This window comes from Saccopteryx leptura, chromosome 5, assembly GCF_036850995.1.
Source record: "Saccopteryx leptura isolate mSacLep1 chromosome 5, mSacLep1_pri_phased_curated, whole genome shotgun sequence".
Classification (NCBI taxonomy): domain Eukaryota; kingdom Metazoa; phylum Chordata; class Mammalia; order Chiroptera; family Emballonuridae; genus Saccopteryx; species Saccopteryx leptura.
In genome coordinates this window covers 112970260-112981887 of record NC_089507.1, presented here as the reverse complement: position 1 = coordinate 112981887, position 11628 = coordinate 112970260, and the positions used below count along the sequence as shown (strand labels likewise).

At 39.8% G+C, this 11628-nt stretch overlaps 1 pseudogene; it reads right to left on the bottom strand.

The window, feature by feature from the left end:
* Positions 1–231: 231 nt before the first annotated feature.
* The window catches only part of LOC136406541 (probable ATP-dependent RNA helicase DDX5), a 60018-nt pseudogene continuing 48621 nt past the window's right edge, over positions 232–11628 (bottom strand).

The following is an 11628-nucleotide window of genomic DNA, read 5'->3' as shown; positions in this document are numbered from 1 at the left end:
TTCAAGACTCCTTTTGGTATAATTCATCACCCTATAAACACTATTCTGAGTTTTTGCCCCCAAATCTCTCTTACGCAGATGAAAGTAACTTCTGTCATCATTTCCCCTGTCTTTGGGTACCAGATCCACCCCTTTGGGCCACAGAGGGTCTGCCCCAATGGTCATCCTTTGGGCCACAGAGGGTCTGCCCCAATGGTCATCCTTTATCCCTCCTCCACCCCTGGACCAGTCTCAACCTCTGTCTTGGACCAACTGAAGCAATTTGGGATTAACTGCTTGATTGGCTTCATGAAGTACAAAGATAAGGCTGCTTCCTGGCTTTATGCCATTAGGTGTAAAGAAAGTTGTATGCTGAGCCTGTTTTGGTTCTGTGAACAGTTCTTGCAGTCCAGTGAGTATAACCCTCCGAGGAGTTAAGGTTGTCAGAATTGATGACAGATTCCACATCTTTCATGGTAATCTAGTACTCTGGAGGCCGCATCTGCGGCAACCAGAACAGAGGCTTTTACATGTGAATCCATTCAGCAACCAGTTACGTTCTTGTTGACACTTATCACCAAGGATACCCATGGCAGATGACCTGTCTCTCCTCATTTTTCTAGCAAGTCCATCACATCATCTTTTGGTTTCAACAAAAACAATGGCTTCATTTCCCTTCTCACTTGTGCTCCTTTCCTTCCTACAAGTAAGTTTCTCACCCTTTTCTACATCATGAGCCACACCCAGGATCTGAAGAAGGTTGTGGTTCACACTTGGTTCCCATGCCCCCGTGTTCACACAAACATTATCTCTCAGGTCATCATCAGCAAGCCATCTTGCTTCATTTAGCCAAGTCGCACTCTCCATCAGGGTTTGCCTATCTGGTGGCATCTGATACACCATCCTCCTCTTTGGGAGTTGAAGCTCATATCAAGCATTCTGTCTGCTTCATCCAGAACAGGAAAGATGGCCTTTTTTGGATTTTTTTCTCACACTCTAAAAAGTCAATCAGGCCTGGCTTTTAATGGCACAGTGGATAGAGTGTTGACCTGAAATGCTGAGGTTGCCAGTTTGAAACTTGTGGCTGGCCTAGTCAAGGCATGTACGAGAAGCAACTACTATGAGTTGATGCTTCCCACTTCTTCCTACCCTCCTTTCTCTTTCTCTCTTCTTCTTTCTCCTCTCCCTAAAATTAATATAATATAATATAATATAATATAATATAATATAATATAATATAATATAATATAATATAATATAATATAATATAATATAATATAATAAATACAAAAATAAAAAGTCAATCAGTTTTCTAGATGTTGCAAAACAGATTTCCACACCTGTCTCCAAATCACACAGTTGTGGTCCCTCAGGAGCAGGACCACAGGTGCAAATAGACCTTCCACTGACAGGTTCTACAACGTTCTACTTGCTGTACCTAATGGGCCAGTTCCCGAGTTGGTGCTGGCACCAAGAAGACAGGCCCATTGCCTCTCTCTCGAGGAACAAGAAATGAGGAACGGCTGATGATCGACACAGATAACTGCAGGCAGCAAATAAAACAATGTTTTCCCGGATCCAGTCCCTGTTACCCCAACCATATCCAATCCAGTTAGAGCAACTAGCCATCCTGGAACTTAAACAGCAGGGGCTGCAGTCAAGTATGTACTGTCTTGCAGTCACATCCATGATGGTTGCAGGGAAGTTGTCTCCAGAAAAAGTTAGAACTGGTGTTGGGCAGTTGTGACCTCCAACCACAATTTCCTCACTTCTTCTGTGTGAGTTCACTTGTTGCACTGTGCACCTAGCAACATCTTCTCAAATCTGGGGAATTCAACAAGATTCTACTTTATTTTATTTTTATTTTTTTTAGAGAGAGGCTGGGAGAGAGAGGGGAACATTGAGCTGCTCCTGTGTGTGTCCTGATTGGTGAATCAAACCAGCAACCTTCGTGCTCCAGGACGACACTCCAACTGACTGAGCTAAATGGCCAGGGCTAAGATTCCACTTATTTTAAACTCATTTCTCCCCAGGGTTTCCAAATTTCTATCCTGAAAGAGGCCCTGCCTCCAAACCGAGGTGCACCAAATCCTTCATCCCACTATAGTCTGGGTTATTCAAATAACCTGACACAGCATCAATGGTCACGGTTGGTGGGGAACGAAGTGGAAAGAATTGGTGGGATGAGTCTCTGGAGATGGCATCAGTGACAGCTAAGCCTCATGGGAATGGCAATGCTGTAGGAACAGCAATGACAGGAGACAGAGCTGCTTGCCAAGAGATGGGTGGAAGTGAATGAGATTGCAAGCAGTTTATTTTTTAAATTAATTTTTTCAATCATTTGTGATTAGTTTTTGTATCCTAGCTTTAGCCTTAGCTTTTGGTAACTTATTAATTCTAATTATTTATCTAACATTCCTCTTAGATTTTCTATAGACATAGTATTGTCTTCAAATAATGACATGTTGCCCTTTCCCACTCTTATGCTTCTGATTTTCTTTTCTTGATGACTGCACTGGCCAAGAAATGTCACAAAGAAACAGTGAAAGCAGGCATCCTTGTCTTGATTCTGACATTGAATGAAGAGCTTCCAACTCTACTGTGAAGTCTGGTTTTTCTTAAGATTTTCTAGGTATGGGTACAAGTTTCTTTTCCACTTGTCCTCTTTGGAATGTTTTTGTCTTCTGATAATTGTGATTTGATGTCTTTTGTTAGTTTTGGCTATCAATCAGCCAAACCTCCTCAAATATTGCTTCTTCCCCATTTTCTTTTTTATTTGTGTGAGACTCCAATGAAGCCAATAGTCAGTCCAGCACTAATAAAATCTGCTGAAATAATGGAAATGTTTTATATCTATACTGGAACAATTGGGTGTTTGTATTGCATACCAATGTTGTACAGGCTGAGTTTTGAAATGTGGCTAGTGTGATGGAAGAACTAAATTCTTCAGTTTCATTTACTTGTAATTCATTTAAATTTAAATGTAGATAGCCTCATGTGGCTAGTGGCTTCCAAATTGGACAGTGCAGGTTGATAACCTACTCACTCTAGCATATATGTCTCACTCTTTGTCTGTTCTATCCTTCTGATCTGTCTTCCAGTTCCCTAATTCTTTATTCAGTTGTTTTACATCTATTATTAAACTCATCTTTCTTCATTTTGATTATTTTATTTTTCCAGGCCAGCAGGCACAGAAACTTTCTCAGGAGAATGTGCAGGGACATGGCAAGGGAAGGTTCCCGTGTATTAGAGCAGGTGAGCTCCTGCAGAGCACATGGCCTTTCAGGGCCAGGCCATATCTCCTGCAGTGGGGGTAGCTTCCCCAGCACCCAGCCATCAGCTTTGCACCTGATACTGCTTGTCCTGGCAGGTTTGTAACAGACATTTCCTCGTGAGACCCCTCCCTGGGAACAGCATTCCCCAATCCCCCCTAAAGGGGTCCAAGAAGGTTCAGAAGAAATGCTTCTAGCAATTCCCACCAGAAAACAACACAGCAGTTTCTGTTATCCAGTGAGCTACCACCAGCCATGGCCTTGCAACAAGTTCAGAATCTCAGTCCTACCCTGGCTGGTTGGCTCAGTAGTAGAGCATCAGCTTGGTCTGTGGAAGTTTCGGGTTCGATTCCTGGTCAGGGCACCCAGGATAAGCGACTATCTGCTTCTCCATCCCTCTCCCATACCCCCTTCCCCTCCTGCAGCCATGGCTCAAATGAGCAAGTTGGCCCCAGGCACTGAAGATGGCTCCATGGTCTCACCTCAGGCACTAGAATAGCTCAGTTTCCAAGCAGCAGAGCAGCTTCCCCTGAAGGGCAGAACGTCAGCCCCAGACAGGAGTTGCTGGGTGGATCCTGGTCGGGGTACATGTGGGAGTCTGTCTCTCCACCTCCCTAGCTTTTAACTTGATGGAAGAAAAAAAAAAGAATCCCAGCCTTGGGGTAGGGAGGAGTCTTTCTTGTGTGTGCTATCTCAGCCCTAGTGCTAGTGATGAATCCTTAGGGCTGCTATTTCTGTATTACTCAGCATTCTCTTTACTTCTTACTAGCCAATCCCTCATTACTCAAATCCTTTGTTTAAGTATACATATAATTCTCAATATGCAAATTCACCCTGTTTAAATGAGAATGTGGTTTCTCTCTCCTGTTTAAATCCAGACAGAAACAAATCTTTTTCAAATACAGAGTATCCCTTTTTATAGGGGTAGCACCTGCTGAACATTTTACATTTGGCTTTTATCTCCATGAATGTAACAGGTGCAGTTCTTTTACAGTCTGTGTCTGATAATGGTGCCTCCGAGTATCTGTGAGTTCATTCCTACATCTTTCATTTGTGCTTATTTTCATTTATGTGCCTCATTCCCTGATGTCATGGTTTATCTTTGACTCTATGCTGATCATTAATTGCAGTTTCACAATTATTTACAAATTGTGGCCAAACATGACTGAACTCTCTGCCAGAGATGTTTTATGTACATGTCTTCTGAGGTCTTGGGCATACTCACCAATATTCTCTTAATATCATATCAATGGAAATTTTCTGGACAATTCCTAGAAATTGAGAGATAGCTAAAGGGGATGTTTTGGCTACTTCAGGCTTTTCTTTCCTTCTAAGGTGCAGTCCTGGAAGACCCCAGTGCTAACCAGTGAAGTCCTCCCTGTTGGCTGGCCCACCCACACATCCAATGATTGTCCTCATAGCCTGAGAAGCTGTGACTGTATTGCTTACGCCAACTCTGGACCAGCCCATGCCCTCCAGGAAAAGTGGTTCCAAATGCTGGGCTGAATTCTCCAGGTCCCTCTGTCACCCCAGATTTTGTCCTTGTAACTCTTTATTCTATTTCTAGTTATTTGATGCTTTCAGAGGAAGGTTTTTTTAAAAAGAAAACATTTTGTCTAAATTTTTTGTTGACTTCAGCAAGAGGATTGGAGTGTCAGATGGTTCTGGTCAGAACTCCTAGTAGAAATGGAGTCACCATTTATTTTTTGCTGGAAATAAAGTCTTGGTGATGTGAGGTGGGTCATCCTTAGGCTTCATTCTTACTTTGGAGCATCTCTCCCAGGAAGCTGTCTTTGAACACATATCTTCACGTCCTACAGTAGCCTTTGCATATTTAATCATCTTTTAAATCTAGACTGGGAGTTACTTAAGGGCATTCATTGTTCCCTGTTTATTCTTCATGGTGTTGGTGTCTATCACCATGTCACACACATACAGGTGTTCAATAGCTGCTACATGGAGGATTGACAAAGGCCTTCTTCTGATTTCTTAAATTTTTGACATTTCCTCCTAAAAGTTGATCCTATCTTTGGGAAGAAGAGCTTAATCTGTCATTCAAGGACTAAATTGTAAAGCATACAAAAGAAACTTGCTCAGGCTTGTCACAGACTCCTGTTCTTCCTCCTCTGTCTTGTAGAATTAATCTCTTCTCTGCTGGGTGCTTTTCTTTCTACATATTCATGTTTCTGCAGGCCAGGCAGCAAATGAGTCAATGCTGACTTGGTGTCAAAGAGAAGTCAGCCTGGGGTCACAAAATGCATGTCTTTTTTAAATCCACAGAAAGAGAATTCACTTATTTTAAAATGCTGTAACATTCTTCAAAATATGTTTGCAAGAAGAGACCTGAAGATGGCAGCAGAGTAGGCAGAACAGACTCAGCTCACACTACCAAACTGGATTAAAATTAATTTAGGAACAGTCAACATGAAAAACCAACTCTAAACTACAAGAACAGCTCTCAAAAACCAAGGAGCAAAAAAGAAGCCACACCAAGCCTGGTAGGGAGCACTGAGGAGGAGTGAGTTTCCTCTGCTTACAGGAACGGGGTGGGGGGGTGAGGCTGAGAGCCTAGAAGGGCTCTCACTCCAAGGAAAAGAGCAAAAAATATCGCTCACAGCCACTTGCCTGAAGACCTGGGAACAAGGCGTGTTGAAAGGGCTGGCTTGTCTTCCAAAAAGAAAGGGAAGAAAGAGATAGATGGTGATGGGCAGAGGAATGCATGGGACTACCCGAGAAGTTGACTCATCCAGTGCTGGAGGCGGCCATGGCTGCAGGAGAGGTTGATCATTCCACATAACACAAGACTAAAGTGATTCCAGGTCACATATCTCCAGACATCTCTCCAGCTCCAATCAGTGCAACAAGACACAGCTGAAAACAACAAGTGGGGAGGAGGGGCAGTAACTCGGGTCTCCATGGAGACCTGAGATACACCTCCCCCTACTGAAGCTGAGAAAACACCCCATACTAGGAGAGAGTAACTGGAAGATCAGGCCTTTAGAGTCTCATGATACACCCACCCCATGGCTGGATACAGTTTCAAATAAGCCACCTGCTGAGATCAGTAAACAAGACTACAATTGAGAAGAAAACAAAAATTCAAGACTTCAAAAGGGCTCAAATCCAAAAGTGGATTACAAATAACAGCAGATGCCAACCTAAGAAGACCTAGAAATAACACAACTGAAAACTGGAGGCAGACAACACCAAGCCTAGACTCAACCAGCTCTACAAACAATGCACCTAAATACACAGACATAATGAGAAGACAGAGAAGTGCAGTGCAAATAAAACCACAAGAGAAACCTCCAGGAAATGAACTAAGTGATATGGATATAACCAAACTTCCAGATGCAGAGTTTAAAATAATAATTGTAAGGATGCTTAGGGATCTTAGAACAACAATGGATGGTCATTATGAACACCTAAATAAAGAAATAGCAAGTATAAAAACGGACATTGAAATATTAAAAAAGAATCAGTCAGAGATGACAAATACATTATCAGAAATGAAGACCACAATGGAAGGAATTAAAAACAGGATGGATGAAGCTGAGGATCAAATCAGCGAGTTGGGAGGACAAGTTGAATGAAGGCATGGAAAGAGAGCAGAAAAAAGAAGAAAGACTCAAAAATTCGGAGGAAACTCTTAGAGAGCTTTGTGACAACATAAAGAGAAATAACATCCACATCATAGGGGTTCCTGAAGAAGAAGAGAAAGAACAAGGGATAGAGACTTTGTTCAATCATATTATAGCTGAAAACTTCCCTAAATTAATGCAGGAAAAACTCTCACAAGTTCAAGAAGCACAGAGAACTCCATTAAACAGAAACCCAAAGAAACCTACACCAAGACACATCAAACCTAAGTGACAAGAAGAAAATATTAAAAGCTACTAGAGAAAAAAGGCTATCACCTACAAAGGAGCCTCCATAAGGATGACATCAGACTTCTCAACAAAACACTTGAGGCCAGAAGGGAATGGCAAGAAATATTAAAGGTACTGCAGAACAAGAACCTACAACCAAGACTACTTTATCCAGCAAGGATATCATTTAAAATTGAGGAGAAATAAAAAGCTTCCCAGGCAAAAAAAACAAAAAAAACTCAAGGAATTCATTACAACCAAACCAGTGCTGCAGGAAATGTTAAGGGGCCTGTTGTAAACAAATCAAAGAGGGAAAAATATATAGCAAAAGAGGAATATAGCTTTAAAGAATAAAATGGCAATAAACAACTACATATTAATAATAACCTTAAATGTAAATGGTTTAAATGATCCAATCAAAAGACATAGGGTAGCTGCATAGATAAGAAAACAGGACCCATACATATGCTCTCTACAAGAGACACACCTTAAAACAAAAGATGCACATAGACTGAAGGTAAAAGGATGGAAATATAATATTTAATGAAAATGGAAATAAAAAAAAAGCTGGGGTAGCAATACTTATATCAGACTAAATGGACTTTAAAACAAAGGCTATAGCAAGAGATAAAAAAGGCCACATAATGATAAAAAGAGAAATCCAACAGGAAGATAACTATTATAAATATCTGCGTACCTAAAATAGGAGCACCTAAATATATAAAGCAGACTTTAATAGATATAAAGGGTGAGATCAACAGTAATACTATAATAGTAGGGGATTTTAGTACCCCACTAACATCACTAGATAGATCCTCAAGAAAGAAAATTAACAAAGAAACAGCAGACTTAAAGGACACACTAGATCAACTTAATTTAATAGATATCTTCAAAACTTTTCACTATAAAGCAGCAGAATATACACTTTTCAAGTGCTCATGGTACATTCTGTAGGATAGACCACATGTTAGGGCACAAAAGTGATCTCAACAAATTAAAGAAGATTGAAATCATATCAAGCACTTTCTCTAATCACAATGGCATGAAACTAGAAATCAATCACAACAGAAAAACTCAAAAATTCTCAAACACATAAAAACTAAATAGCAGGTTGTTAAATTACAAATGGATTAAGAATGAGATCAAAGAAGAAATAAAAAAGTTCCTAGAAACAAATGATAATGACAGCAACTCAAAATTTATGGAACATAGCAAAAGCAGTGAGAGCTAAGTTCATAGCACTACAGGCACACTTTAAGAAGCTAGAAAAAGCTCAAATAAACAACTTAACCCTGCATCTAAAAGAACTAGAAAAAAAAACAGCAAGTAATGCCCAAATGTAGTAGAAGGAATAAAGATCAGAGTGGAAATAAATGACATAAAGGCTAAAGAAACAATACAGAGGATCAATGAAACCAGAAGCTGGTCTTGGAAAAGGTAAACAAGATTGATGAACCTTTAACTAGACTCACCAAGAATAAAAGAGAGAGGACTCAAGTAAATAAAATTAGAAATGGGAGTGGAGAAATAACAACTGACACAATAGAAATAAAATATATTATAAGAAAATACTATAAAGAACTGTATGCCAAAAAAACTAAACAACCTAGAAGAAATGGACAAATTCCTTGAAACATACAATCTTCCAAAAATCAATCTAGAAGAATCAGAAAACCTAAACAGACTGATTACAACAAATGAGATAGAAACTGTTATCAAAAAACTCCCAACAAAAAAAGTCCTGTGCCTGATGGTTTCACAAGTGAATTCTACCAAATATTCAAAGAAGAACTATCTCCTATCCTTCTCAAGCTGTTTCAAAAACTTCAAGAGGAAGGAAGACTTCCAAGCTCCTTTTATGAGGCAAGCATAATTCTGATTCCAAAACCAGGCAAAGACAACACAAAGAAAGAGAATTATAGGCCAATATCTCTGATGAATATAGATGCTAAAATCCTCAACAAAATATTAGCAAACCAAACACAGCAATATATGAAAAAAATTATACATCATTATCAAGTTAGATTTATTCTGTGGAGGCAAGGCTGGTACAATATTTGCAAATCAATCAATGTGATTCATTACATAAACAGGAGAAAAACCACATGATAATATCAATAGAGGCATGAAAAGCATTTGATAAAATCCAGCACCCATTCATGATCAAAACTCTCAGCAAAGTGGGAATACAGGGAACATACCTCAACATGATAAAAGCCATGACAAACCCACAGCCAACATCATACTCAATGGGCAAAAATTAAAAGCAATTTTCTTAAGATCAGGAACAAGGCTGGGTTGCCCCTTTCAACACTCTTATTCAACATAGTCCTGGAAGTCCTAGCCACAGCAATCAGACAAGAAGAAAAAATAAAGGCATCCAAATTGGAGAAGAAGAAGTAAAATTATCATTATTTGCAGATGATATGATATTGTCTATAGAAAACCCTAAAGTCTCAGTCAAAAAACTACTGGACCTGATAAATAAATTCAGCAAAGTGGCAGAATATAAAATTAATACTCAGAAATCAGAGGCATTTTTATACACCAACAATGAGCAGTCAGAATAAGGTATTAAGGAAACAATCCCCTTCACTATTGCAACCAAAAAAATAAAGTACCTAGGAGTAAATTTAACCAAGTAGATTAAAGACTTGTACTCAGAAAATTATAAAACATTGATAAAAGAAGCCAAGGAAGATATAAACAAGTGGAAGCATATACCATGCTCATGGTTAGGAAGAATAAACATCATTAAAATGTCTATATTACCCAAAGCAATTTATAAATTCAATGCAATACCAATTAAAATACGAATGACATACTTCAAAGATTTAGAACACATTTTCCAAAAATTTATATGGAACCAATAAAGAACACGAATAGCCTCAGCAATCTTGAAAAGGAAGAATAAAGCGGGAGGTATCACACTTCCCGATATCAAGTTATACTACAAGGCCATTGTACTCAAAACAGCCTGGTACTGGCATAAGAACAGGCATATAGATCAATGGAAAAGAACAGAGAACCCAGAAATAAACCCACAGCTTTATAGACAACTGATATTTGACAAAGGAGGTAATGGAATAAAGATAGCCTCTTTAATAAATGGTGTTGGTAATATTGGACAGCTACCTGCAAAAAAATGAAACTATACCATCAACTTACACAATTCACAAAAATAAACTCAAAATAGATAATAGACTTAAATGTAATCCGTGAAACCATAAGCATCTTAGAAGAAAACATAGGCAGTAAGCTCTCTGACATCTCTCGCAGCAATATATTTGCTGATTTATCTCCACAGAGAAGTGAAATAAAAGACAGGACAAACAAATGGGACTTATATCAAACTAAAAAGCTTTTGCACAGCCAAAGACAATAAGAACAGAATAAAGAGACAAACTACACAATGAGAGAACATATTCGACAATACATCTGATAAGGGGTTAATAACCAAAATTTATAAAGAATTGTAAAACTCAACACCAGAAAGACTAACAATCCAATCAAAACATGAGCAAAAGAAATGAATAGACACTTCCTCAAAGAGGACATAGAGATGGCCAATAGGCATATGAAAAAATGCTCAACATCACTAATCATTAGAGAAATCCAAATTAAACCATAATGCGATATCACCTCACACCAGTCAGAATGGTGCTCATCAAGAAAACAACACAGAGCTCTGGCTGGTTGGCTCAGTGGTAGAGCGTCGGCCTGGCGTGCAGAAGTCCCGGGTTCGATTCCCAGCCAGGGCACACAGGAGAAGCGCCCATCTGCTTCTCCACACCTCCCCTTCTCCTTCCTCTCTGTCTCTCTCTTCCCCTCCCGCAGCCAAGGCTCCATTGGAGCAAAGATGGCCCGGGCGCTGGGGATGGCTCTGTGGCCTCTGCCTCAGGTGCTAGAGTGGCTCTGGTTGCAACATAGCGATGCCCAGGATAGGCAGAATGTCGCCCCTGGTGGGTGTGCCGGGTGGATCCCGGTCGGGCCCATGCGGGAGTCTGTCTGACTGTCTCTCCCCATTTCCAGCTTCAGAAAAATACAAAAAAAAAAAGAAAAAGAAAAAAGAAAACAACACGGAATAAGTGCTGGCGAGGATGTGGAGAAAAGGGAACCCTCCTGCACTGCTGGTGGGAATGCAGACTGGTGCAGCCTCTGTGGAAAACAGTATGGAGATTCCTCAAAAAATTAAAAATCGAACTGCCTTTGAACCCAGCTATCTTACTTTTCGGAATATACCCTAAGAACACCATAGAACTGTTCCAAAAGGAGAAATGCACCCCCATGTTTATGGCAGCATTGTTCACAATACCAAAGATCTGGAGACAGCCCAAGTGTCCATCAGAGGATGAATGGATTAAAAAGCTTTGGTATATATATACACACACACACACACACACACACACACACACACACACACACACACATACTATGGAATACTACTCAGCCATAAGAAATGATGACATTGGATCATTTACAATAACATGGATGGACCTTGATAATAT